This window comes from Bubalus kerabau, chromosome 10 (genome assembly GCF_029407905.1).
Source record: "Bubalus kerabau isolate K-KA32 ecotype Philippines breed swamp buffalo chromosome 10, PCC_UOA_SB_1v2, whole genome shotgun sequence".
NCBI classification, from domain to species: Eukaryota; Metazoa; Chordata; class Mammalia; order Artiodactyla; family Bovidae; genus Bubalus; species Bubalus kerabau.
The window spans coordinates 64,171,094-64,197,923 of NC_073633.1; the positions used below are offsets into that span (position 1 = coordinate 64,171,094).

The following is a 26,830-nucleotide window of genomic DNA, read 5'->3' on the forward strand; positions in this document are numbered from 1 at the left end:
AATATTCAGGGTTGATTTCCTTTAGGACTGACTGGTTTGATCTCCTTACTATCCAAGGGACCCTCAAGAGTCTTCTCCAGCACCACAGTTCAAAGGTATCAAAAATTTGGTGCTCAGCCTTGTTTATGGTCCAGCTCTCACATATGTACATGATACTGGGAAAACTATAGCTTTGACTATATGGACCTTTGTTGCCAAAGTAATGTCTCTGCTTTTTAACACACTGTCTAGATTTGTCATAGCTTTTCTTCCAAGGAGCAAGCATCTTTTAATTTCATGGTTGCAGTCACCATCCACAGTGATTTTGGAGCCCAAGAAAATAAAGTCTGTCACTGTTTCCACTTTTTCCCCATCTATTTGCCATGACGTGATGGGACGAGAAGCCATGATCTTAGTTCTGGAAGCTGGAAAGCCTCAAATTCTGTTCAGGTGAGATCCTTCTCTCTGGCTAGGAGCTATCATCTGCCTTCTCACTGCACCCTCACATGGTGAAGAGACGCAGCTCTGGTGTCTCTTCCTTTTCCTATAAGGGCACTAATTCCCATGGGGACCCCATCCTCATGACTTCATAGAAACCTAATCACCTCCCAAAGGGCCCAACACCAAATACCACATAGGATTCAACATATAAATTGTTGGAGGGAAACAAACATTTTATCCATAACAGCACCTAAAACTAAATGGTTTAATTAGGAGTTGAAATCCTGTACCACACCCAGAGATTACTAATGTTAACATTTTGATATCTAATCTGATACTGACTTTTAAAATTTCCTTGTTGTTGGGTACTTAGGAAGGTGGTTTCAATTTTACCTATTAAAAAATTCTGCAATGATTATTTTCTATGACATATTCTCGAAGAATACACAGAAGAACTACACAAAAAAGGTCTTAATGACCTGGATAACCACAACGGAGTGGTCACTCACTTAGAGTCAGACATCCTGGAGTGTGAAGTCAAGTGGGCCATAGGAAGTATTACAATGAATAAAGCTAATGGAGATAATGGAATTCCAGCTGAGCTACTTAAAATCCTAAAAGATGATGCTATTAAAGTGCTGCACTCAATACGTGAGCAAATTTGGAAAACTCAGCAATGGCCACAGGACTGGAAAACATCAGTTTTCATTCCAATTCCAAAGAAGGACAATGCCAAATAATGTTCTAACTACCGTACAATTTCACTCATTTCACATGTTAGCAAGACAATACTCAAAATCCTTCAAGCTAGGCTTCAACAATATATGAACCAAAAACTTACAGATGTACAAGCTGAATTTAGAAAAGGCAGAAGAACCAGAGATCAAATTGACAACATCCATTGGATCATGGAAAAGCAAGAGAATTCCAGAAAAACATCTACTTCTGCTTCATTGACTACACTAAAGCCTTTGACAGTGTAGATCACAACAAACTGTGGAAAATTCTTCAAGAGATGGGAATACCAGACCACCTTATCTGTCTCCTGAGAAACCTGTATACAGGTCAAGAAGCAACAGTTAGAACTGGACATGGAACAATGAACTGGTTCCAAATTGAGAAAGGAGTACATCAAGGCTGCATATTGTCACCCTGTTTATGTAACTTATATGCAGAGTACATCATGCAAAATGCTGGGCTGGATGACTCACAAGCTGGAATCAAGATTTCTGGGAGAAATATCAGCAACCTTAGATATGCAGATGATATCACCCTAATGGCAGAAAGCAAAGAGGGGCTAAAGAGCCTCTTGATGAAGGTGAAAGAGGAGAGTGAAAAAACTGGCTAAAACTCAACATTCAAAAAAACTAAGATCATGGCATCTGGTCCCATCATTTCATGGCAAACAGATGAGGAAAAAATGGAAACAGTAGCAGATTTTATTTTCTTGGGCTCCAAAATCACTGCAGACAGTGACTGCAGCCATGAAATTAAAAAATGCTTGCTCCTTGGAAGAAAAGCTATGACAAGCCTAGAGAGTATATTAAAAAGCAGAGACATTACTTTGTCGACAAAAGTCCATATAGTCAAAGCTATGGTTTTCCCAGTAGCCATGTACGGATGTGAAAATTGGACCGTAAAGAAGGCTGAGTGCCAAAGAACTGATGTATTCAAACTGTGGTGCTAGAGAAGACTCTTGAGAATCCCTTGGACTGCAAGGAGATCAAAGCAGCCAGTCCTAAAGGAAATCAACCCTGAATATTCATTGGAAGGATTGATGCTGAAGCTGAAGCTCCAATACTTCGGCCAACTGATGAGAAGAGCCATCTTGTTGGAAAAGACCCTAATGCTGGGAAAGATTGAGGGCAGAAGGAGAAGGGGACAACAGAGGATAAGATGGTTGGATCTCATCACTGACTCAATGGGCATGAGTTTGAGCAAACTCTGGGAGATATTGAAGGACAGGGAGATAGTGAAGGACCGGGAAGCCTGGCATGCTGCAATCCTCAGGGTCGCAAAGAGTCAGACATGACTTATCAACTGACAACAACAAAATGTATGTTTTCTAAGGCTCTTGAAACATGTTGCCAAATGACTTTCCAGCATTTTTGGTTGGTATTCATAAGGCCATCTGAGCACAACTCACTCACTCGGAGTCTTACTGCTGCAGAATTATTTTTTATTTGTAGAAAACCAGCACATGTGTATGATAAAAATTCAATTAGTGCAAGAATGTGTTCACACTCTTGCTGCCGACTTTGAATCTGTTTTTCCAAAGGAAGGGAGGGAAGGAGGAAGGGAAGTTGAGGAAGTTTATCATGTTCCATATATTTTCCTTAAATCCCTCTTAGCCTTTGCAACTGTCTCCACTAACATTTTCCAATTCTGTGCCTTTAGAGGCCAGGTTAAGATAATGATTCTCATTATGTTCTAAGGTTATCCTTCCCTCTCCTGATTAATCTCTGGAGTTTGCTGAATCTTTGCTTTTGCTTTTCAAATGCAGTTAAAAACTCCTTTCTACCACATTTTTTCCTATTTTAACAGGATTTGACATCCCCCTAAGCATCAGTCGTGGTTGAGAAATTAGAGAAAAGGATGCTTAACATTTGTAAACCCCATTAGATCTCTGGCTACTGAAATAATCTGCTATATTTTCTTCAAACAACATGGCTAGGGCCATCGTGAGAATATATTTACAGCAAGGCAGTCTCCTCTGACTTTAGCAAGAGTTTGCCCTTTAAAGTCTGACCCCAAGAAAGATGATCCATCTTCACCCTAGACTAGATCTCTTGGGGCTGGACAGAGGAGATACAGGCCCTATGTTGGTGGCCCATGAGTACTGCATAATTGAAGGAAGGGCCACAGGGAGCACAGGTGTTCTGAACTGATTAGGACACGAATCGTCCACCATCACAGCACAGCACTTGTCCTGCCTGCCAAGGACCACCCTCCTTGAACCCTCACCCTCCTGAACCCTCCTGAACTCACCCTCCTGAACCCTCAGCTGGTTATGGTAGAAGAGAAAAACAAACAACCCCACATGGATTCATTATAATCCTGCTATGCTATGCTATGCTAAGTCGCTTCAGTCGTGTCCGACTCTGTATGACCCCTTAGACGGCAGCCCACCAGGCTCCCCCATCCCTGGGATTCTCCAGGCAAGAATACTGGAGTGGGTTGCCATTTCCTTCTCCAATGCATGAAAGAGAAAAGTGAAAGCGAAGTCGCTCAGTGGTGTCCGACTCTTAGCGACCCCATGGACTGCAGCCCACCAGGCTCCTCTGTCCATGAATTTTCCAGGCAAGAGTACTGAAGTGGGGTGCCATTGCCTTCTCCAAATCCTGCTGTGTAGGTCAGATCAATTCATTTTGGATGACACATTCCCCAATACCCATTCTGGGGTCACAGAGATGAATCCAACCCAAAAACTTCCCTGGAGAGGACACACACTGTTCCTTCTAAAGCTCTTCCCTATGAATCATAGTTGGCATTGTACAAAGCCATGTCCTGTGGCAAGAAATAGGCTCCATGTAATGGAGCAGTTTCTGTAAGATGTGGCCATTGCAGGGAGAATACATCAGGCTGTGCAAATTTCCCTGTGATAACTTTAACGACTAGCTCCAGATGAGGAAGTAAGTGAGGAGTAAACAGGAAGGGGCCCTGGGTCCTCCTCTGCTCCCTGTCCCAGCTCTTTACTGCTGGCTTTCTTCTCTGACGGCTAAGTCCCAGAGTCCCCATGCTATGCTATAGCGCTGCCTCCAGCCTGTCTGTCTATCCACAATAGCTCTATCTTTTTTCCTTCTTGACATCAAAAACCTTTTCCAGAGTCTCAGCCCCACCCTGTCCCTCTAGACTTCTCAGTTTCACACCTCATTCTGTGACCTATATTTCTATTTGGTCTCTAAAACCATTCAAACCCATAACCTAAGACTTTCTTTCTCATTTACCAAAGATACAATAAGGCTGTTGGCTCCATGACACTACTCAGACTTGTAACACATGAAAGAAAGTCATCAAATCACACTTCCATTTCCCAATTTTCCATAGACTTCATATATCTGGCAATAAGTTTTCAAGTACTGTGTTTTTCATGGATGTATCTGTCATATAATTGAGATTCGACTGTGCAAAGTAAGACTTCATTGCTAACATAATGATTTTTTAAAGTGTTTTCAGTTTTATCCTCAATTTGTAGCCAAATTCTCATTTGTCAACAATTTCTTATACATCTTAACACAATTATATTTAGGTCTCATGCCAATAAATTCAGGCTAATCTGCATCATCAAATGATACCATATTTTCATGGTAAACAGCCTATCTTTAGATTTAACTATAAATGTTTCCATTTTATGAAAGCTTATAATTTAAAAATGATATAAGTTCAGCCTATAGCCACCTCTCTTCTAAATACTTTTGTCCTTACAAATTATTTTGTGTCTGATGCTATAATTCCAGTCAAAGCAGTTCAGCATATCTGAAATGGAAAGTATCTTATTAGACATACCAGTGTTTAAGTTAAGGTTTTCCTTTGGAAAACAGCTTGCAGATCGCAGCTGGAGGATATTTCCTGAGCTATTATGCCCCTAAAACTTCTTAATCAAGAACAAGGAATGAAAAAGTTGAATAATGGTGTTGACACTAGAATGTGGACCCAGATGAAGGGTCCAGAAATATGGGCAAACACTGCCTTGAAATTATTGAAATTCTCTGACCAGAAAAGCAGGAATGAGACTGTGAACACATTATTGATGCTGCTTCCAGGAGCAGAGGGTGGGCCCAGTCCACTTGTACATTTGAACCTAGATCCTGGCCATCCTGACAGAGATTGCTGAGTCCTGGGAATACAACAGGGCCTCCTTCAGCTCTCCATCATGAAAGGGGGGCCCGAGAGCCCAGGTCACAATGCCACTCCCCACTGATGCTTAGCTGAAAACCTATCCCACTCTCTGGAGTCTACCAACCACACCCTCATCCAAATTTAGACATTCCCTGACCTGGCTGGATCTGGCCCCTGAGATGTTCCATGGTGCTGTTCAAAACAAAGGAACAAGATGCTTTTAGGGCCAAGGAACACATTGGCCTCACCAGGAGGCCCCAGCAGCTCCTAATGGAATCAGCATGGGCCATGACACAGACGCCTCACTTTAATTTCTGATTTGCTACCAACTGGGAGATCTTAAGCCAAGTTTCATCACCCCTCCTAGTCCCCCATTTCTGCATCTATAAAGTACAGATAATATGATATGGGGATGTGGTAGCCATACTGAAAGTATGCAAAAGTAAAGGATTATGAAAACACCCAGAACAATTATCAGTCTGGCAATATGTTGATGCTAGCTTTGAACAGTTTGCATTACTTTCTAAAAATAAAAAGGCTGTTAAGAAAATCTTATGAGAATTCATCTTTCCACTTGTATAATTTTCATAAAAACTCTGGAAGTGTTAGCATGTAAACAATGCCAGATACTCATTTTCTTTATAAATATCTATAATTGAAATCAGCTTTACAAAACAGAACAAACCCAAGTAAATTATATGCACATGTAATTACAAAATTTTTGTCTCATTAACAAAAGCTTATGTAAATCCAAATTAGGAATGTAAAGAGCATCCTTGAACTTTTTGATCCATTTCTTCAAGCTTAATTGCAAAACTCTTAAGAACCATACAACTACTCCCACTTTCTGAACTAAATCCAAAAGAAGAGAGAGTGGATAATGAGCCAAAACCCGAGCCTTGGGGATGCCCATGCTTTAAAAGTGGAGGAAGAATTCTCAAAGTCATTGCCAATCATAAAATAAAAATTAAAACTACTACAATAGCTAAAATTAAAAGGACTGAAAATACTAAATGTTGATGAGGATGGAAAGCAACCAAAACTCCTATAAGTTGCTGATGGGGGAGTAAAATGGTACAACTTGGAAAGGTTATTTTGTTATACATTTGAACATGTACCTATTATACGTCTGATCCTAAGTGTCTACCCAAGAGAAATGAAAATATATATCCACAAAAAGTCTTGTATAAGAGTATTCATTATGGTCAAAGACAAAATACAACCCAACTTTCTACCCCCAGGAAAATAAATAAATGAACCATGGAATAGGATGGATACTAATCAGCAATAAATAGGAAAAAAACTACTGTCAAATGATACCAGTTTCACAGACATTATGCTGAGTGAAAGAAGCCAGTCATTAAAAAGTAGACAATATATGAATCTATTTGTATGAAGTCCTACAAAAGACAAAAACAATAGTGAAAAAAATCAAAAAAGTGACTAAGACCAGAGAATATTCTAATCTTCCTACTTTTCAGGTTTGTAACTCTCCTCTTTGATAGTAAGAAACCTGACCCCCAGAACAATTAACATATTTACTCATTTGCTCAAGCCTAGGATACACAGCAGAGAAGGCAATGGCACCCCACTCCACCCCAGTACTCTTGCCTGGAAAATCCCATGGACAGAGGGGCCTGGTAGGCTGCAGCCCATGGGGTCTCGAAGAGTCAGACACGACTGAGCGACTTCACTTTCACTTTTCACTTTCATGCATTGGAGAAGGAAATGGCAACCCACTCCAGTGTTCTTGCCTGGAGAATCCCAGGGATGGGAGAGCCTGGTGGGCTGCCGTCTATGGAGTCACACAGAGTTGGACACGACTGAAGCAACTTAGCAGCAGCAGCAGCAGCAGGATACACAGAAAGTAATTTCAGAACTGCTAACTCATGCCACTGAGAAAAGCTGTCTACTATCTGGAGTTCAGCATTTGTTTTCAGTAATTTTTTAGGCAATATTTATACTGAATGAAGTGCACATATCATTATGTGTATGGTTTGATGTATTTTGACATATGAACACACACACTCCTATGGAGGCATAGAACATTCCATCACCCCAGGAAGTCTCATGTTCCTCCTTAGTCAGTCCTTCCAGAATTAGTCACTTTTCTGATTTTTTTAGGCACATGAAAAGATGTTGAACTTTGCTAATTATTATAAAAATGCAAATGAAAACTGTGAGATATCATTTTACACCAGTCAGAATGGCTGTCATTTAAAAGTCTACAAATAACAAACGCTGGAGAGGATGTGGAGAGAAGGGAACCTTCCTACACTGTTGGTGGGAATGTAAGTTGGTGCAGCCACCATGGAAACAGTAAGGAGGTTCCTCAGAAAACTAAAAATACAATCACCATTGTTGTTGCTGTTGCTATTCTGTTGCTCAGTGGTGTCTGACTCTTTGTGACCCCATGGACTGCAGCATGCCAGGCTTCCCTGTCCTTCACTATCTCCCGGAGTTTGCTCAAACTCATGTCCATTGAGTTGATGATGCAATCCAACCATCTCATCCTCTGTCAACCCCTTCTCCTCCTGCCTCCAATCTTTCCCAACATTAGGGTCTTTTCCAATGAGTTGGCTGTTTGCATCAGGTAGCAATCCCATTCCTGGGCATATATCCAGACAAAACTGTAATTCCAAAAGATATATATACTCCAAAAGTTAGCAGACATAAGGTTTTATATATAATATGGATAAAAAATAAGGTCCTACTATATAGCACAAATAACTATGTTCAATATCCTACGATAAACCATAATGGAAATGAATTTTTTAAAAGGAATGTATATATGTATACATATAGACATGTGTATGTGTAATTATATCAATTTGTTATAGAGGAGAAATTAACACAACATTGTAAATCAACTATACTTCATATTTTTTAAAGCAAAATGTTAAGAATTCAAAAACAAAACAAAAACAAACAAACAAATAAATGCATGAGCCTGGAAGGTATTAAATGGGCTTGAAAAAGTTAAAAAAAATAAGAATATGCTTGTTTTCATGTGATCTTAGATTTAGTTTATATGCTTAAAAATGTGATTTTTATCAGGAAAGTAATTTATTTCTGGATTAATTTAGGAAGACTTGACACGTTTTGATACTGAGTATTCTCAAGTATATGAAAGGTCAAACATACCAGAACTTTCCATTGTATAAGACTTCTTCTGTACCCTCCTTTTTAGTTGTGCCTAAATATAGTATTTTAAATGTGTTTTTGATACAAATCTATTTATATGATTAAATTTACTTGGAGGGTATTTTATATTTTATCACTATTAGAAATTAATTGTTTTCTCCCATCAAATCTTCTAATTGATGTTGCTTACGTAGAGGTAAATGTTTATAAATAGTTTATAAGTTTTCTAAGCTTATAGCACTTAATAGGAGGAAAAAGATTTTCTTTCTTTATCAATCACCAACTCACAATGGCAGGAAATAAATCTAGGATCTAGGGCTACATACCAAAAGAAACTTCAGGGAATTCTTGTTATTTCCTCCTGATGAAATGAAATAGAACACTCAGCACACTCGCTTTGGAAATAGTAGATAGATAGATAGTCTTAACTACATTAGCCCCGGTTAAAACAAGTGAAAAAATAATGAGAATGAAACTGAGACTGAAGTGTGAAAAACAGAAGATTTTGCAGTGCTTGTCAAAGGTCATAACCACACATGCTTTTAGGGTATGGGCTTTGCAGTCACAACACTGCCCTCAAAAGAAAAAAATATTTTCTTTAATGTGACTACGCATAATTCTCAGAACTTTTCATAGTTTTCTAATTTGAGGTAGCAAACTCATATCCCAAAGGGGGCCAGGCAAGTGACTCAAAGGAGTGACTGGGGATAATGAAATAGGGAAAGGTGAGGATTGGCAGAAACCACCTACCTTGTGCTCCACTAAAGGGCCAGAGTTCCCTCAGCACCAGTCAGTGGCCTTCCTGAGCTAACTGAGATTCATGTTTCTATATCTTATAAATTTTTAAAGCGAAGCCAGAAATCCAGATACCACATATGGATGTTCCCAGGCCCTCAGGCCAACCAGTGTGTGTCCCTCCCTGCTTTCACCCTTGCTCTTGTACCTCCAGCTCACTAGTGACCCCAGCAGTGAAGAGAAGCCTGTGCTCCATGGTAGCACTCAGCACAGGCCATGTGGAATCCAGCTGAGGCTATCTCTGCACTCCAGACCAAGCACTACCACCCCAGTTGAATGGGATCTGCACCAGAGACAGATGTGGAAAATTAACTTCTGATATTTAACAGTCTCTTGTAACGGCAATGACAAGTTCCAGGAAATTGCCAATTTCCTAACGGCCTCCTCCCAAACAAAGAGCTGCTTGGCCCCTTTTCCTAGTGGACCACATATGGGGCACCACATTGACTGCTCACAGAATGGCAACTGAAGTCTGTGATCTAGACTCCAGAGGGGAGGTGGAGCCCTGCCCTCCACACGCAGAATGCATAGATTGGTCCACATTTTGTGAAAGAATCCTCCAAAGCTAGCACACTCTTAATTAACTAGAGTCTCTTTGTGAGCAGCATCTTTTTAAAAGAGCTCTATTGATATATAACATTGGTTATAGATCTGCAATTTTCAGAGTGTCTTCTGCCTTCTTATCCAATCTTAAAACCACCCCATGTGGGAGATGTTACAATAATCCTCATTTTACAGATGAGAAAGATCAGTGTGGTTTGATGGCTCACCCAAACTCCACAAAACCAGTGTTTCTGAGGAGGCATTAGCCTTCGGTCTACCTTCAACTGGTTCATCAAGTAACCCCTACCACAAGCCTTTGTCCCTGTTTTGTGTGAAAATCTATGTCGGTAGAAAGAAACAAAGCGTGTGATTTCTTTCAAACCTCAGAAGAGGCATAAATTAACTTCACAAAATTCTATAACAGAAGCTGAGGTGGACAGACAGAACTCAGGAAGAGAGCCAGCTAGAACCCCTGGAAGATGAGTTCCTCAGGAAAAGTCAGGCAGGATAGCTTCTGGTGGGAGAAAAGCAGTCATTAGATTTGTTTGTATGTTTATGCTGAACAGTTTTTCCATGCCTTATATGTATCTTTGGTAAAAATGTCGCCTGCTTTATAAAATGAAGTTTTGTGTGGTTTTTTACAAACAGGAATCTGTTTTTATAGAGCTGCAACCTCTAAGGTTAATTTTGTACTCCATCAAAAATCAGGGGCTCTCCAGGGAGGCAAGTGAATCGCTGTTGCCACCTAGTGGACATTTCTAAATGGTTAACAGCTGAGGAGGCTCGCCGTGGGTGCTTTGGGGCTTCAACCGCATCTCATCAATGACATCCGTGTGACAGCTACTGAGAGGCTAGAGCAGTCTGGGCAAGTCAACCCATAATTAAGTGTCATTTCTTATTAAAAGCAGATTGCGTTTAAAAGATCTTGAAAAATTCCTTACAATGTCCGAAGCATCACAAATTGAACAGGAGCTCTCACCTAAACAATGCACTGTACATCTGTTCTGCTCTCCAGGATTATGTTCACATTTTCTCTTAATCAGAGTCATGCTTTGTTGACTTAAATATCTATACTAAGTGGATGGACCACGTGAGCCGATCATACTCTACATCAAAGTCTGATTTACTTGATTCTTTGGACTTCATCCCTGTGACACCTGCCTTCCTTGTTGTCCATCTACAACAGCCTGTCAACAAAACCTATAATTTCCACTTTCAAACTTTTTAAATTAACCCTTCCCTCCTACTGCAACATCCCAATCCTGGCCTTTGTCCTTGAATTCTGGATTCTCTCATTTATTTGACACATTTTGACTGGGCACTGACTGCTGGTATATTCAGCCACACACTGGGCAGGCGGTAGAGACATGAGGCAGCACCACCTGTGGACGGGGGCTTATTCACAGAGGGTTTCAGGTGAAACTGTGCAAGTCGAGAAGGATGAGGAGCTTCCCTGCTGGGCTTCTTGACACGAACTCTTTCTAATTCAATCCACCATAACTTCTCTTCAGCCTGACTGCTCTCTCATTCTTGAGTCAAAGCTTTCAAGTTCCCTCCTTCATCCAGGCAGCTCATCCACTGAATCTGTCTCGCTCTGTGCTCAGAGATACAGATGGGGTGAAATCCAGTCCCTGGCCTTAAGGAGTTCAAAAGGAGAAAGACCAACAGACCCACAAGTATGGAGCTGCCTGAGGCAGGGATAACAGGTGCTCTAGGGCCCAGAGAGGGCATAAGCAGTTCTGCTAGGCACTGGAAAGAGCTGGACTGGTGGGGGGAAGGGGGCAGGGAGCGTTGTTTTCCAAGAGAAGGTGACATTCAAACGGGACCCTGAAAGATGAGAAGAGTATCAGCTGGACGTGGGGGAAGGCTAGGCAGAGAGCATCCCAGGCAAAGGGAGCTGCAAGTGGAAACACACAGAACAAACGGAGGGGTCTGTAACTGCAGTCCCTCTCCATGGTGGGAGAGGAGGTGCACAGTTAGTGGGGTAATGACCCAGATTCTGACCACCTCAGAATGGTCGTGATGGCCATATGTTCCCTCCACCGGGTAGATTTATCATTCCGGAGGGTGCCTGAGGCAATAACAACTAATAATAAGGTTTCAAATGAATGAAATCCCATGCAGCCACTTCTGACTCATTTCACATGCCACTGCACTGATATGGCTGGGCTTGTATGGGGCTCAGCAGTCACTGAGAATCACGCTCTGGGATCAAGGCTCATATTCACAAGTCCCAGTGTGGACTGAGGTGGTATACGTACTAGACTGGGGCACCGATGACCAGCTGCAGGAGTACTGCCATCTGATGGCTCAAATGAGTTTTCCTCTAGGATTTGCTCTCCATTGAAGAGAACAGCCTCATTCAAAGTCATGACCCCTTCCCACAGATAACCCACATCCAGGGATGGATGCAGGGAACAAAGCCTGGGCCTCCTACCTTTATACAGAACAACTTGAAGGGACCGTTCAAACTCCAGGGCCTCCCATGGGATTGGCTGACCTCTGTCTTCATACCACCATAGGTGTTCGTCCCAAGAGTAACCCAGTGCACGTACATCTCTGCCTGTGAGTCTGCTTTCCAGAGAACCTGATCCACAACAGATACCCTAGGTGACTTGGTTCCAATGCAAACAAACCAGATGGTATTAAAATAGTTTCAGAAAGACTGTACCGATCTGAAGGAAGTTGGTCAGCCACGGAAACCAGGTAAGATAGTTAGTGGCAGTGCTCACTCATGCTCTGTGCTGGGAGAAGGTACCTTGCCAGTGCCTCTCCAGCTCTGTTCCACCTGGAAGGGCACTTCCTCCTAGGGAAATGGATGTGTAGGGCTGCTGAGATTTGGCGCCATTAAAGGAACCTACATCCTGCAACTAAATCCTCTCTCCCCATTCTCATGCTGAGCAATAGATACTGGGATTCTTATCTGCCTTTCTGTGTACCTGAAGACAGAGAAAGCCTGAATGTGCAGTCCATCTGGCAGTTACAATTTCTTATTTTCATCAGCACATTGACATTTAGGCTTGGAGTTTGTCTCTGCAAACCCCATCAGCCTGAGTGGACTTATTGGTGCTGAGACAGCGGAAAGCACATATGTGCAAGCCCAGAAGGCAGAGCCTAAAACTTGGATGATGGTCAATCCACCATGGCAATGACCTTCTGGGGGCGTCTAGTGGACAGACACTCCACTGCTTCTTATGATACTTAGCCTAGACTTTGAAATGTCTATAGATGTAACTCAGTGGGAACACAGAGACAGTTCTGCTTTCCCAATGTAGCCCCTTCTCAGACCAAACTCACTAGGAAACAGACCTCTTTTACCTCAAATGTCAGGGCAGATGACTGATGAAAGGTTAAAGAGCTTTTTCACAAGCAAGAAAAGGAAAAAATTCGAGAGTGAGCAAGTCCAGCAACTTCCCCTGGAGTGAGCAAGGACCAAGGCCCTCCTTGAGGAGGTACTGTTGACATATTAATGCAAGAATTTCTATAAATAATCCTCTTGGAATAAAGGAGATGGTTGTTCTGGTAACTGCTTTCTGACTTCACTTTAAAATCACAACAGAAAAGTGATGATATTATAAACAAATAGCCAGTTAAAATCATGTCTGCCCAGCTTCCCTGATACCATGGAGAACATCCACTCAGCTTCTAGTTCCTGAGAGCAGGAGGTCAGATTATTACCTTCCAGGTCCTGTCATTGAAAAATGGAATTCTAATGGGCATTTCCTTTCTCTCACAATCTGGTGTTTCTCTTCAGGGAGAGGGTATTCTCCAAATCTCTGCTTTTGAAAATTGACTTCAAAATGGAATTTGGGATATCACTCTCACCTCTGCAACACCTCTATCTCCTCCCTAATTTCTCTCCTCAGCCCTGTAATACATCCCGTTCCTCTATGAAGTGTAGGTCCCCAGAGGTCTACCAGAGAACATGGATAGCCTCTGGTCACTTGGTCAGTTGAGGGGACTTCCTCCAGGATAGGTGTCTGTGTCAGCTGGGCCTGGGGACATTAAGGTTGAGTACCAGCAAAGCCTGTCTCAGAGTGGCATGCTGATGGAGAGCTCCAACTATCTCCCTAAGCCCCTCTCTTGCTCTTTAGGTAAATGAGGCTCAGAAAGTGTCATGAGCAGAGTCTAGAATGGATTCCTAGACCGTTCTAGGACATGGGCCCCTTCCACCAGGACATTTGCTGAGCTGTTTCATTCATGCACTAATCAATCACACATCTAGACAACCACTTGGTCCACAAATGTTCACTAGGCCTCTACTGTGGGTAAGCACAGATATGGAATCACTAAAAGGAGCAAGAATAAGGGCTGATGATGAATTCATTTATTAGTCCTTACAGTTTTCTTATATGTGGAATCTTTGGGATTTTCTATATATAGTTCATGTCATCTGTGAACAGAGATCATTTTACTTCTTCATTTCCAATTTGGATTAACTTTCTTTTTCTTGCCTTATTGTTCTAGCTCAGAGTAGGGAGGGCTTTTTAAGGGCTCTGCTTGTGGCCCTACAAGGCTGTCTTCCTCCCTTCTTCAAATCCCCTGTATGCTAAACTAACTCTCTTAGCTTAATTGACTTGCCCAAGGTCATAGCTAATATTCAGTTAAGGCAGGCATTAGTCTGAGACCTATTCAACCACAGATTGCCCTAGCTCTTTCCACCTTCTCTTAAGCTAAGAAATCTATCATTATTAAAATGACATTTTTGAACAGGTAACACCCATCAACATCTCAACATAGATGCCTTTTGGAAAGGGAATGTCAAAATTGGGTCTGTATTGACTCTGGGAAAGCAGAGAATGAGTTAGAATTGGATCCAGGAGGAAATGGGGCCTCTGGAGAGCAAAGAAAAGGCAGAGGAGGTCCTTAGGTAAGGGGCGGAGTAAAGAGGAGTAGGGTTGATGGGAGGCTGTGTAAATTCTGATCGAGGTGGCTTCCTGTTTTCCAAACTCTCATCCATAGGGTATCAACAGCATGATTTTTGTAATAGTATAGAACCACCTGTACTATTGTTGACTCTGTTTTTCTAAAAATAAATATATTTTTAAAGGAAACCTTATATCTCTACTCTAAATCCCTACCAGAATCATTTGCCATAAACAGAATTTAACTGTAGAAAATAAACACAATGAAAGTAATATCATATTGTTAAATTTTAACTAAATAGTTGTCTGCCAAAAGATGCCAGCCTGGGGCCTATTTTCTCTGTTAAAGAGAGAGATTAGCATGCGTTAAGGAGGTGTGGAAAACTACCACCAAGCTAAATTTCTCCTTGAAACAATTAGAAAAATCAGGAAACCATTAAAAAGGGAATAACTTCCTCATGCTCTAATTCAAAGTTATTTTATGTTGGGATGATGTCCCATCTAAAATTACCTCCCATACCTCCAATGAAACATATCCTTAAATAAAGAAATTCTGAGGTGGATTACCAGATTTGTTTCTGTGAAATGAGTCCAAAGCTCCAACCCAGAGAATCCATGAGAAATGTGGGTTGTGGCTGAGAAGGGAATTTGGAGTGTTTCTACGGAGGCAACAGCTTGGAGGGTCACTAGAGGCAGAAGGGACTGAAGCTTGAGAAACACAAACTTCCCTTAAACCCACAAGCAGTTTTCCTAGCAGGATCTTTGGGGAAAGCAAGAGCCTTCAAAGGTTAGAGACAAGAAAGGGAGCTAGCAGGTTCTGCTAAGAATTCTCGGCTTCAGGTCTCTGTTCACTCTTTCTCCCTTTTTTCCCGCCTCCCTCCCTCCCTCTCAACCTCTCTTACTCTCTCCTTTCTTCTCTCTCTCCCTCCTCCATTTCTCTCTCTCTTTCTCACTCACTCCAATCTACTGTAGTTCACTTTATACACATAGAAAAACATGGAGGGAGGCATGGCAAAATGTCATAGATATTATATATATTAATACTTGAGGGCTGAGAGTGGAAGAAGTGCGGCTTGATAGGGACTTTGTGTGCAAACTTTTATATGATTTAAAAATTTCAATGAATATTTATAAACTCAATTAAAAACATTTTCATGTCTTGAAAATAATCAAAAAGAATGACTCGACAAGCAACATGGAAACTGCATTCCTGCCTAAAGGGAGATGTTTTCAGCTTAAGACTCTATATGAAAGTTACCCTATTCACCAAAGAAATCAAGTATAATGTCCCACCACCACACTGGCAGCGCGATATGGGGTATTCTAATTAAAAAGGTATAGGAGCAAGACTACAGCACAGTAAAGTTTTAAAAGCTATTCTAATAAATAGCAAGCAGTTAGCAAAGAGCATATTGAAAGGTTTAATTTCTTTTTAATGATGGAGTGTGCATTTTAAAAGAACTTCTAGCAGGTAAAAGCAAATCATTTTGTAAAATGCCTTTGAAAGTACTTTCCACTATTATTTTCTACATTTACTCCTAGTTGCTTTTACATGGTATTATCACAATTTGAAATTGTTTTAATTATTTGTCATTTATTTTTTGTCTCTCCCGGCCCCCACACCTCCCATAGAATATAAGTCCTTAGGAGTGGGAACCATATCTGCCAATTACAGTCTCTGGCAAATAATAGGTGCTTAATTAATTTGTTGGATGAATGGTTGGTTGAATGAATACAATGATAAAGATCCTTATATAAGAAAATAACAATCTCAGAACAACCTACTGTTGGATAAAAATAGAGTAGAAAACTCCTTAGAGATGAAAAAATCTGCAGGACATAAGAAGAAAAAAATGGCAGATTGTAGAGAAAATATTTGGCTAAGGGTTTTCACCAGGTTTTTAGTGAAGAGACATTGCAAATACCTTAGCTTTACTGCCTAAAAAGAAATTTTTTTTCGTTGCTCAGTCATGTACAACTCTTTGAGACCCCATGGACTACGTAGCCTGCTAGTCTCCTCTGTCCATGGACTTCTTCAGGCAAGAATATTGGAATGCCAGGTAGCCATTCCCTTCTCCAAGGAACCTTCCTGACCCAGGGATCTAACCCTGGTCTCCTGCATGGCAGGTGGATTCTTTACTGTCTGAGCCATCAGGAAAGTTCACATTACTGCCTAAAACAATACCTAAAACTTTTAAATTGTTGTATGTGCAAGTACGCCCAAGTTAACTGTAGTATAAACTCTATAGATTTCTTCAATTAATAAATGCAAGCTTGGGGTTTGGAAAGAGAACATGTTTGTGGGTGAGACCAATGTGGTTGTGAATTCCAGCCCCAACACTATGAAAGAATGTGTGTGTTCCTGATTCAAACAAACTGAGAAAATATTTAAGAAACAGTTGGGGAGATTTGAACACCAGAAGGCAATGGCACCCACTCCAGTACTCTTGCCTGGAAAATCCATGGACGGAGGAGCCTGGTAGGCTGCAGTCCATGGGGTCGCGAAGAGTCGGGCACGACTGAGCAACTTCACTTTCACTTTTCACTTTCATGCACTGGAGAAGGAAATGGCAACCCACTCCAGTGTTCTTGCCTGGAGAATCCCAGGGACGGGGAGCCTGGTGGGCTGCCGTCTATGGGGTCGCACAGAGTTGGACACGACTGAAGCGACTTAGCAGCAGCACCAGCAACAGCAGCAGCAGCTTCTCTCTTTTTTTTTTTTTAATTTTATTTTATTTTTAAATTTTATATAATTGTATTAGTTTTGCCAAATATCAAAATGAATCCGCCACAGGTATACATGTGTTCCCCATCCTGAACCCTCCTCCCTCCTCCCTCCCCATACCATCCCTCTGGGTCGTCCCAGTGCACCAGCCCCAAGCATCCAGTATCGTGCATCGAACCTGGACTGGCAACTCGTTTCATACATGATATTTTACATGTTTCAATGCCATTCTCCCAAATCTTCCAACCCTCTCCCTCTCCCACAGAGTCCATAAGACTGTTCTATACATCAGTGTCTCTTTTGCTGTCTCGTATAGCAATAGATTCCCTAAATTTAGCCCAAAAAGTGACATCCCAGGACAAAAATTACGTTTTGCAACCTCCCTTGCAGTTAATTGTGGCCACATGACAAAATTCTAGGCAACTGGATGTAAAAGAAAGTGAAGCAGGTAACTTCCTGGGAGAAACATTGAAAGGAAGGGTTATGATCTTCTTTCCCACTCCCTTCATTCTTTTAATATAAATGTATTTATTTTAATTGATTGGAGCAGAGATGGACTATATGCACTCTTGGTTCAGGCAGATAAGGGAAACACTTGATGGAGCACAGCCACTACTCCAAGCCTTGGATACCTACCTCCAGCCTATTGGGTAAAAGAGAAATAAACCATTTTATCTAAGCCACTGTTATTCCATGTCTCTACAACAGGCAGCTAAGTCTATTTCTTAAATAATATACTTGCCTACCTCTGATCCCCTGACCAAAGTTTTATAATTCGTAAAGGTATAAAACACACGTAATTGGAGTCTCCAAACAAGAGGAGGAAAAGCATGAGGCAGAAGGAATATTAGAAGACACAATGGTTGAGAATTTTCCAAAACTGATTTTAAAAAAAAACCCAAGTCACAATTCCAGAAGACATTTGAACTATGTACATCTGTACAAGCAGAGTAAACACAAAGAAAACCACACATACCATGCCGTAATAAAACTGGTGAAAATAAAGACAAGGAGAAAAAGCAGTCAGAAAAGTCATTTATTTGCCCAGTGACTGAAACAGATAAAGGCCCTGAAAAATATTTGTTGAATGAATGAATGATGGCTTGGATGAGTGTTTGATAGGCTCAGACCATCTTGTTGCTCAGCAGGCTGTAGTAGAAACACTGAAATGGGTATCAGGAGACCCAAGTTCTAATTCCAGCTCTGTCTTAATTAGCAGTATGAAACTAGACAACTGCTTACTTCCTCCAGACCTCTGCTTCCTTGCTACAAAATGAGAGAGTCGGATTTCTGCCTCTGATAATGGCAGAGTAGTTTGTTGCAGACCACTCTCCCACTGAGAAATCTCAAAAAGCTAGACAAGATATAAAAGGCAAAAGCAAATTTTTAAAGTATTGGAGAGAAACCTTGGCAGCCAGTACTTGAGGAGACAGGATCTCAGAGAGAAGGGAACCAACTGAAGTGAGTTCAACAATCTGCCAACACTTTGGCCCACAATGTTCTTCCTGATTCATAAGTAATTCAGGATGAGTGAATAACAACTCCAGCAGAAAGAAGAGCCTAAGAGTTTGGGAAGCTAACCTTAGTTCTCAGCAGCTGCACAGGATTGAGGAGACAAAAGTTGCAGTGTATCTAAAACATTTTCCTTGCCTGGAAGCTATAAAATTCATAATTTAAAGCAAAACCTAGTAAGTCATGGATGTGTGTTGTGATCTCTGAAGTAACCACTAAAAAGAAGAGCAAAAGAACTATAATAAAAAGCTAGCAAAGGAGGAAATTCAACGAAAAGTATATTTCATCTATCCTGAATTCATGGAGACAGAATGCACATTTGTGGTTACCTGGGACAAGGAGAGGAGGAATTGGGGAGCAACTGCTTAATGGATGTAGGGTTTTCTTTTTGGGGTGTGACTACATAATGGATATGATATTTCCTTTCCAGGTGATGAGAATATTTCAGAACCAGACAGAGGTGATAGCTGCACAACATCGTGAACGTACTACATACCACTATGTCGTCCACTTTAAACGTTAGTTTTATGTTATATGAATTTAACATCAATAAAAAAATGTTTAATTTCAATAAAAATTACAAAAAATATCCAAAATACTTGAATTATCCACAAGAAAACAAGGGGACAAAAAAAAAATGGAATACAGAACAGGTAAGGAAAAAGAAAATAAGAAACACAAGATGATAAAATTTAACCCACTGTATCAGTAATTATATCAAATATAAATGGCTCTAATATATTGATCAAAAGACAGAAATTATCACAAAGCTCTCAAAAAAGACACACTTTAAATATCAAGATACAGGAAGGTGAAGTGAAGGAAGAAAAGATATGCCATATAAACATAAACCTAAGGAAAAGAGTGGAGCTGAACTAACACCAGACAAAAACTTTGAGATAAGAAGAATTACTAAAATAAAGAGGAACAACTCATAATGAAAAAACTCAGTCCACCAAGAAGCAATTCTAAGTTCAGTTGTCCCTCATAGCACAGCTTCACAAATATGAAGCAAAACTTGACAGGATTAAAGAGAAATAGGCATCCCAAAGGGGCTTCCCTATAGTTCAGATGGTAAAGAATCTGCCTGCAATGCAGGAGACACAAGAGATGCAGGTTCAATCCCTGGGTCGGGAAGATCCCCTGGAAGAAGGAATGGCAACCCACTCCAGTATTCTTGCCTGTAAAATCCCATGGACCAAGGAGACTGGCACCCACACACAAACCAAAAAAAGGCACTCCAAAAGTCATAATAGATTGAATATGCCTCTCAGTAACTGATAGAACAAGTAGAGAAAAAAATGACAAAAATACCCAAGATTTTAACACCATAATATACCAAACTTGATCTTATGAACTCATTAAGAATGTTGTACCTTGGTATGGGGAGGGAGGAGGGAGGAGGGTTCAGGATGGGGAACACATGTATACCTGTGGCGGATTCATTTTGATATTTGGCAAAACTAATACACTTATGTAAAATTTAAAAATAAAATAAAATTAAAAAAAAAAAAGAATGTTGTACCTAACAACTGCAGAATACATCCTTTTCTCAAAGTGTACCAAAATTTTACATTTACCAAAATTGATCATTTTCAAGCCATAAAGCAAGCCTCAACACAATCCAAAGGACTTAAATTCCACAAAGTATGATCTCTGACAACAGTAGAATTAAGCTAGAGTCAAAAAAAAACAACAACAACAACAAAAAAAAAACAACCCAAGAAAATCCCTGTTTGGAAATCGAGCAACACACTTCTAAAATGAAGAGGCCAGGACATATGCTCTCTAGAGTCCCCTCAATGTCTGATGGCCTCTGAGTCTGAGTGCCTCATTTGCCAACTTTCCATTTCACGCTGAGCAGTGCAGGTCACAGCAAATTTTCCTCATGTCAGGAGGCTTTGGGATTGTCAGTTTTTTCTCCGTTCTCATTGAGAGAGAGAGAGAGAGAGAGAGAGAGAGAGATTCCCCAGGTAAAGAGAGACAAGCTCCTACTTGCTCTCCTTCCTCTCTCAGGCTCACGAGGTTCTGCAGGCAACATTTATACTCCCAATGATCACTTTTCCCAACTTGAGGACATATCTTCCAGATTCCTGTGAGCTCGACCAGTCTGATGACAGAAGCCACTCCATTTCCAAGGCTACTCACAGGAAGTGTGGCAGGAGCCACCCAGAAAGTGATGGCTGGCCCATGAACAGACTCCTCAGACAGGACCCAGGGAGACTAAGAGGCCAACAGCTTGGAGACATCACTCTGCCCTGAACTCTCAGAGCTGGGCCATTTGTGGTCACCTTGTTTGGGCTCCTGAGGTGGCTGAATGTAAGTCATATAAACCTGACTTCCCTTGATTGGAGGAGTAAGTAAGGCCTGGTGTAAACCAACTCCCAGACTGTCAAGAGCCCCCTTCAGTGACCTGGTCCAGCCTTGCCATGTGCTTACTTAAAAGATTGAACACTCCTTTACACTAGGGTAAACATGACTGATAAAGTTTAACAGGCATCCAAACCTCATTAGCTCAAAAAACTTTTATTAAGCTTCTACTACTTGACAGGTACTCTTCTAGACACTATAGAGTTGCAAAGGTACTCTATAGAGTTGCAAAGAGGAATCAAATGGATTCAGAAGTAAGAGAATTAAGCTTTAAAGTGTTGGGGAAAGTATTTTCAGGAACATTCACAAAGACTAGCCCATGAATGGGTCTGAAGTGAAGCATCTTCCCGAAATCAGAGCCTGGACCATGACCAATCCTGGAGCCTGGAGCAGTACAGGTCTAGCTCCACAGTGAAAGTCATGGAGTGGCCTTCCCCCAATACCAAGCCCAGTTCCAGGTCTCCTGCATCATAGATTACCAGATTCGGAAACTTCTGGAGACCCCAATAAAGTAGACAGACATATGGCTATGGGGCATATAAACAGTTGCAAAAGGCAAAGCCACTATTACATTCAATCTTGTATTACTGGTGTCATAGCAGAGCCTCTTGGCCCCAAGAGTTGCACTGAGGCCTAGAGAAGACTTGCATGTCATTCTCAGGTAGCACTGTACTTATGTTTTCACAAACAGACAAAAAGGGAAGAAGACATGTTCCTATGGGAAAATGGCAAGGAGTGATGGCTATGGGGACAGGTGTAGGGAAAGGGTATACCTGAGTCCAGATGACCTAGCTGAGATAGGCAATGAGCAACCACCAGCCCTGCCTGGAGGTCTGAGGGACCAGCTCTGGGCTTCCCCGTAGGCAGCTGTGATGTCTGGTACACCCCACTCACCTGCCCCTCAACAACTCTCTATCCTAACCTCTGCCCCAAGCACACTTGTAGCTCTGGGCTCAGAGAAAGGTGCCTGTGTGGATCACTGTCAGGCTTACCTCCTCAGTCCAGGAGCCAGGCCACCATCCAGGCCACAAAGCTGACCCACTGACCTGTGCCCAGATGAAGTGACTGGCAGCCAGCTAAGAGCAGGTTCCATGGCATCACAGAATCAAAGTTGAAGGGATAATATGGCTAATCCCTCATGGCTGGGTGAGGAAGCAAGGACAGAGGTCTCCTGGCTCCCTAGACCTAGAATAGGTACTTTCTGCCTATTCTCCACCTGGCAGGTTCCTATGGAGCTGTGAGAAAACACACACACACACACACACACACACACACACACATGCACACATACATGGGTAGACTCCCCTGACACACACACACATCAGGTGCAGAATTGAGCCCTGAGCCCTGGCTGGTGGTCTGGTGTTGCCCATGTGACAATGCTCACATCCTGTTTGGCTTTCCTGAGGTTTGAAATGGATAGCACATGGCACTGAGGTCCAGAGAAAGTGAAAGTCTTTCAGTCGTGTCCGACTCTTCACGACCCCATGGACTATACAGTCCATGGAATTCTCCAGGCCAGAATCCTGGAGTGGGTAGACTTTCCCTTCTCCAGGGGATCCTCCCAACCCAGGGATTCAACCCAGGTCTTCCAAACTGAAAGCCGATTCTTTAACAGCTGAGCCACAAGGGAAGCCCAAGAATACTGGAGTGGGTAGCCTACCCCTTCTCCAGGGGATCTTCCCAACCCAGGAATCAAACCAGGGTCTCCTGCATTGCAGGTAGATTCTTTACTGAGCTATGAGGGAAGCCCACTGACGTCCAGAGAGGGGTCACAAATACCCCTCCTGCAGGGTTGGGCAGAGACTCCCTGAGGGACCAGCAGCCAGTTTTCACAGGCAAGGGGACGTGGCCAGCTCCTTCCCAGTGCCCTCCAGTCCCTGTGGAGTCCCTCAGCCTTATTTCCCATCCTGACAGTGTGACACACACCTGGCTTCTCAGTGGCAACCTCCACTATCAGCATTAAGGGTGAGTAACAGCTCTCTAAAACAGAAAAAAGAAGATGCATGCCCCCCTCTATGAGATGAAATCCTTTGGGGACAGCCAAAGGGAAAAGAAATGAACATTTACTATATACTCGCCATGAATTTTCACATATGGTCTCAGCAACAGTGAAGGAAGGTAATAATTTCCAATTTTACACACAGGGAAACTGAGGCCCACAAATGCTACGACAGTTATACAATTTCTCAAAGTCACAGCACTAGTGAGTGGTGGGATGTCATTCAAACTCAGGTCTTCTTAATGGGCAAGAAGAAAAAAGTCTTGAAGGCCAAGATGGTGATTTGAGAAAGAAGCAGTATGTAGAAAGGGCAAAGCTGAGTATAAAAGCAAAACACAAGATATTTGAATTTATTTTATAAAGCTTGAATTTCTAAAAGAAAGCAATTTATATATGAGATATGTTACATTTCTTGTAGGTTTTCAAAAAAAAAATAATAGATTCTTCCCCACTGAGTGAATTTATATCCAGCCTGAGTCCAAAGACTTGGTAACCTTGGATGAGCCACTTAATCCTTTGGAAAGAGGATTGGAGACAGACCAGAAATGAGTTGGCAGAAGGAGGAAACTGAAGGCTGCCGATGTGAATGACAAATGCTAGAAATGTGGATGTGGAAGGGCAGAGAGAAACAAGCAGACATCTGGAAAGGGGGGTGACGGCTGATGGCAGCGGGCAAGCAGAGAGAGCATTTTAGAACCCAACCATCTGGGGCCCTACAGACAGGGGAGGAAGCTCAACTATAATCTCCGTGTTGCTAAGAGCTCATCTGATTCAGGCACTGCCCCAGCAGGGCCTGAAGCCTAGCAAAGAAGAAATTCAATCTTGTACTCAAATGGACAAGGTAGAATTCTAACAGCCTCCTAAAGGGATACTGTCCAGGAGCCCAGAACAATGCTGGTACAGAGGAAAAGATCAATATCTGCTTATCAGATGAATTAATAAATCAGGATATTTAGTTCCTGACCCACCTCTGGTTCTCCATCAGTCTAAAGAAAACAATCTAACCCGCCAGAATCTAATTTTCATCAAATCTAAACTGAAGAGCTTATATCGGATAATCTCCGGCCTCAAGTACTCTATGGCTGCAAGGCTGAAAACTCCCTGGCCAAAGCACACCCTGTCAAAGAGGAGAGTGGGATAATGCCAACAAACCATGGAGGCCATGGGTGCCAGCCCAGGGGTCAAGAATCCTCTTTGAGGAAAAGGTAGTGAGTAACCTCTGGGCTGGAACACAGAAGACAGTACAGAAAATTTATCCAGTCTCTCTCTCTCGCACATGATTTCTCTTTCTCTCTTTCTCACACACACACACACACACACACACACACACACGCATAACACATACAGTCCCTCTCATCTCCCAGATCCCCCTTACCAGCCTGGAAAATGTTTCAGCCAGATGTGTCAATTCAGGAAGTTCTAATCCCTGGCCTCCCACAGCTGTTCAGACTCCCATGAATGTGGCCCTGTGTTATTTCAAATGTGAGATCCATTCCCCATCTTTCCTCCTGCATCCCATCCTGCATCCATGCCTACCACTCATGAAGCCTCCTGCAGTGCCTGGGGGCATGGACACAGGCTCCCGCCTCAAAGACCCTCTGCATCACTGACTCCCCAGATGCATTTGAGTAGTCATTTAACCACTGTGACTCCAGTTCCTCATCTGTGAAATTAGGAGACAATGTCTACCCAAAGGCTTTTTGCAAAAATTAAAGAAGAGAGTGAACATAAAGACCCTCACACTGCAATAGGGGTATTGAAACAGGGGAGACAGATGGAGTCAACTCCAAATTCAACAAGGACAAGTGAGGATTCACAACCAACAAACAGAGTGCATCAGGTCAGTGTTTGAAAAATGACTAAGAGGAGACATCAGTGTTAGGGTGATTCTTGCTAGACTGACTTAACAGGATTCATGATGAAGGCCGGCCAGGATAGTCAGGTTCCAAAGGTGAGAGATGAGAAATTTGACTGTACATTGATGGTGATCAGTATCAAGGGTGGAGGAGTCTCTCTAAACTGACTTAGAAAGAGTCTTAATAAAACTGGGTTTGGCAAGAACAGACATGGAAGCCCAAGGTTAAAATCTAATCAAAAAGAGAGTTCAGAAGACCCTAACAAATGTTTAATCCAAGGAGAGAATGTTCGTAAGAGAGAGAATCTTGCCACAATCGTCCAATTTACAACTGTCAAGCCAGACTCTGGGCCTCAGTGTTTCAAGTCCTCAAAACAACCCTAGAAGGAGGATCCAGAGTCCATCTCTATTTCACTGATGAGAAGATAGGGGAATCAAGAGCCCAAAGTCAGACTGTTGGTAAATGACAGAGCTGAGATTCGAACCCAGAAAGTCTGGCTCCAAAGCCCAGAGCTCTCTTTACCCACCAGATGACACAGCTTCCCATCTGGTTTATCTTTGGTGGATTTCATGCTTAATTACTCTCTCCACAAATTTGGGGCAGAGAGACCCAAAGAGATAGGTATCTCAGGCCATCCTGCTTTACAATGGGCCACTCCTTCTCATCCCAGTCATTACTCTGGGGCCTAGAAAGAGAAGCCAGTGTAATGGATACTCCATAATGTGATTTGACCAACAACAACATTGGTACACAAAAGAAGAAATCCATAGCAGATTTCTGCATTAGTTTCTATTTCTGTTGTGTTCTGCTTTTGTTTGATAATAAGGGGGAGGAGACTGGGCTTGAACACTCATCCGCAGCAAGAATTTTTTATCACCAGGGCCTGGAAAACAAAATGAGTTTTAATTTCTTCCAATTTTTATTTCAACTTTGCCAGTGGACATCTGTGCTCATGGGCTTGGAAGCCATAACGCACGGCTAACACTTTCCAATAATTTTCTTTTGATAATTCCTCTGACAGTGTGAAGAAAAGGGCCTGAACATGGATTTAACATCACATGACAATACTTTCCCAATTCTATGTGGCAAATTGATACTTTTCTTTTTCTACCAAGATAATAAGGGGAGGAGGGAATGATTTATCAGAAGCGAAAAGCATTGGACTAGGCTTCAGGAAAGTCAGGCTCTCATCCAGGCTCTGCTACCTACTCTTGAGCTGTGTGACCTGGGGTGGGTAACTTCACCTCTCTGGGCATGTTTCAACACTGAGAAGTGAGATGCTTATGCTATCTGATCTCCAAGTCCTTCCCAGCTCTGAAATTTCCTGCATCAGTGATACGTACAGTGCTAGGAGACCTTCACCGCATCAGTATTTTGGCTTTGGACCTAGTTTGAGTTAACCTGGCTTGCTGGCTAACATAGGGGAAAATCCAAAATTAATTGTGTACATTTATGAACATATAAAGGGCAACATTTACATCAAGGATCCCACATGATATAGAGGGCATCAGAGGGAGCACATAAACAATAGGGAGTAGTGGAAACAGCGGTGAACAGCGTCTCTAAAGCTGGCAACAGTGAAAATGCAGACCCGATGTGACCAGAGTCTGAGTTTTCAAGAGAAGATAGAATACTAGATTTGTATGTGAGACTTCTTAATTTTTTAAATACTACTGGAGCCAGAGAAAACATATTTATAATTCCAGTTAGCAAATACTGGGTCATGTGTGGGATTCCCTGGTAGCTCAGCTGGTAAAGA

The 26,830-nt window shown here is 42.0% G+C and overlaps 1 long non-coding RNA gene across 2 annotated transcripts in view; it reads right to left on the minus strand.

The window, feature by feature from the left end:
• Positions 1–26,830, minus strand: part of LOC129621472 (uncharacterized) — a 90,626-nt gene that overhangs the window by 48,978 nt on the left and 14,818 nt on the right. The window lies entirely within an intron of this gene.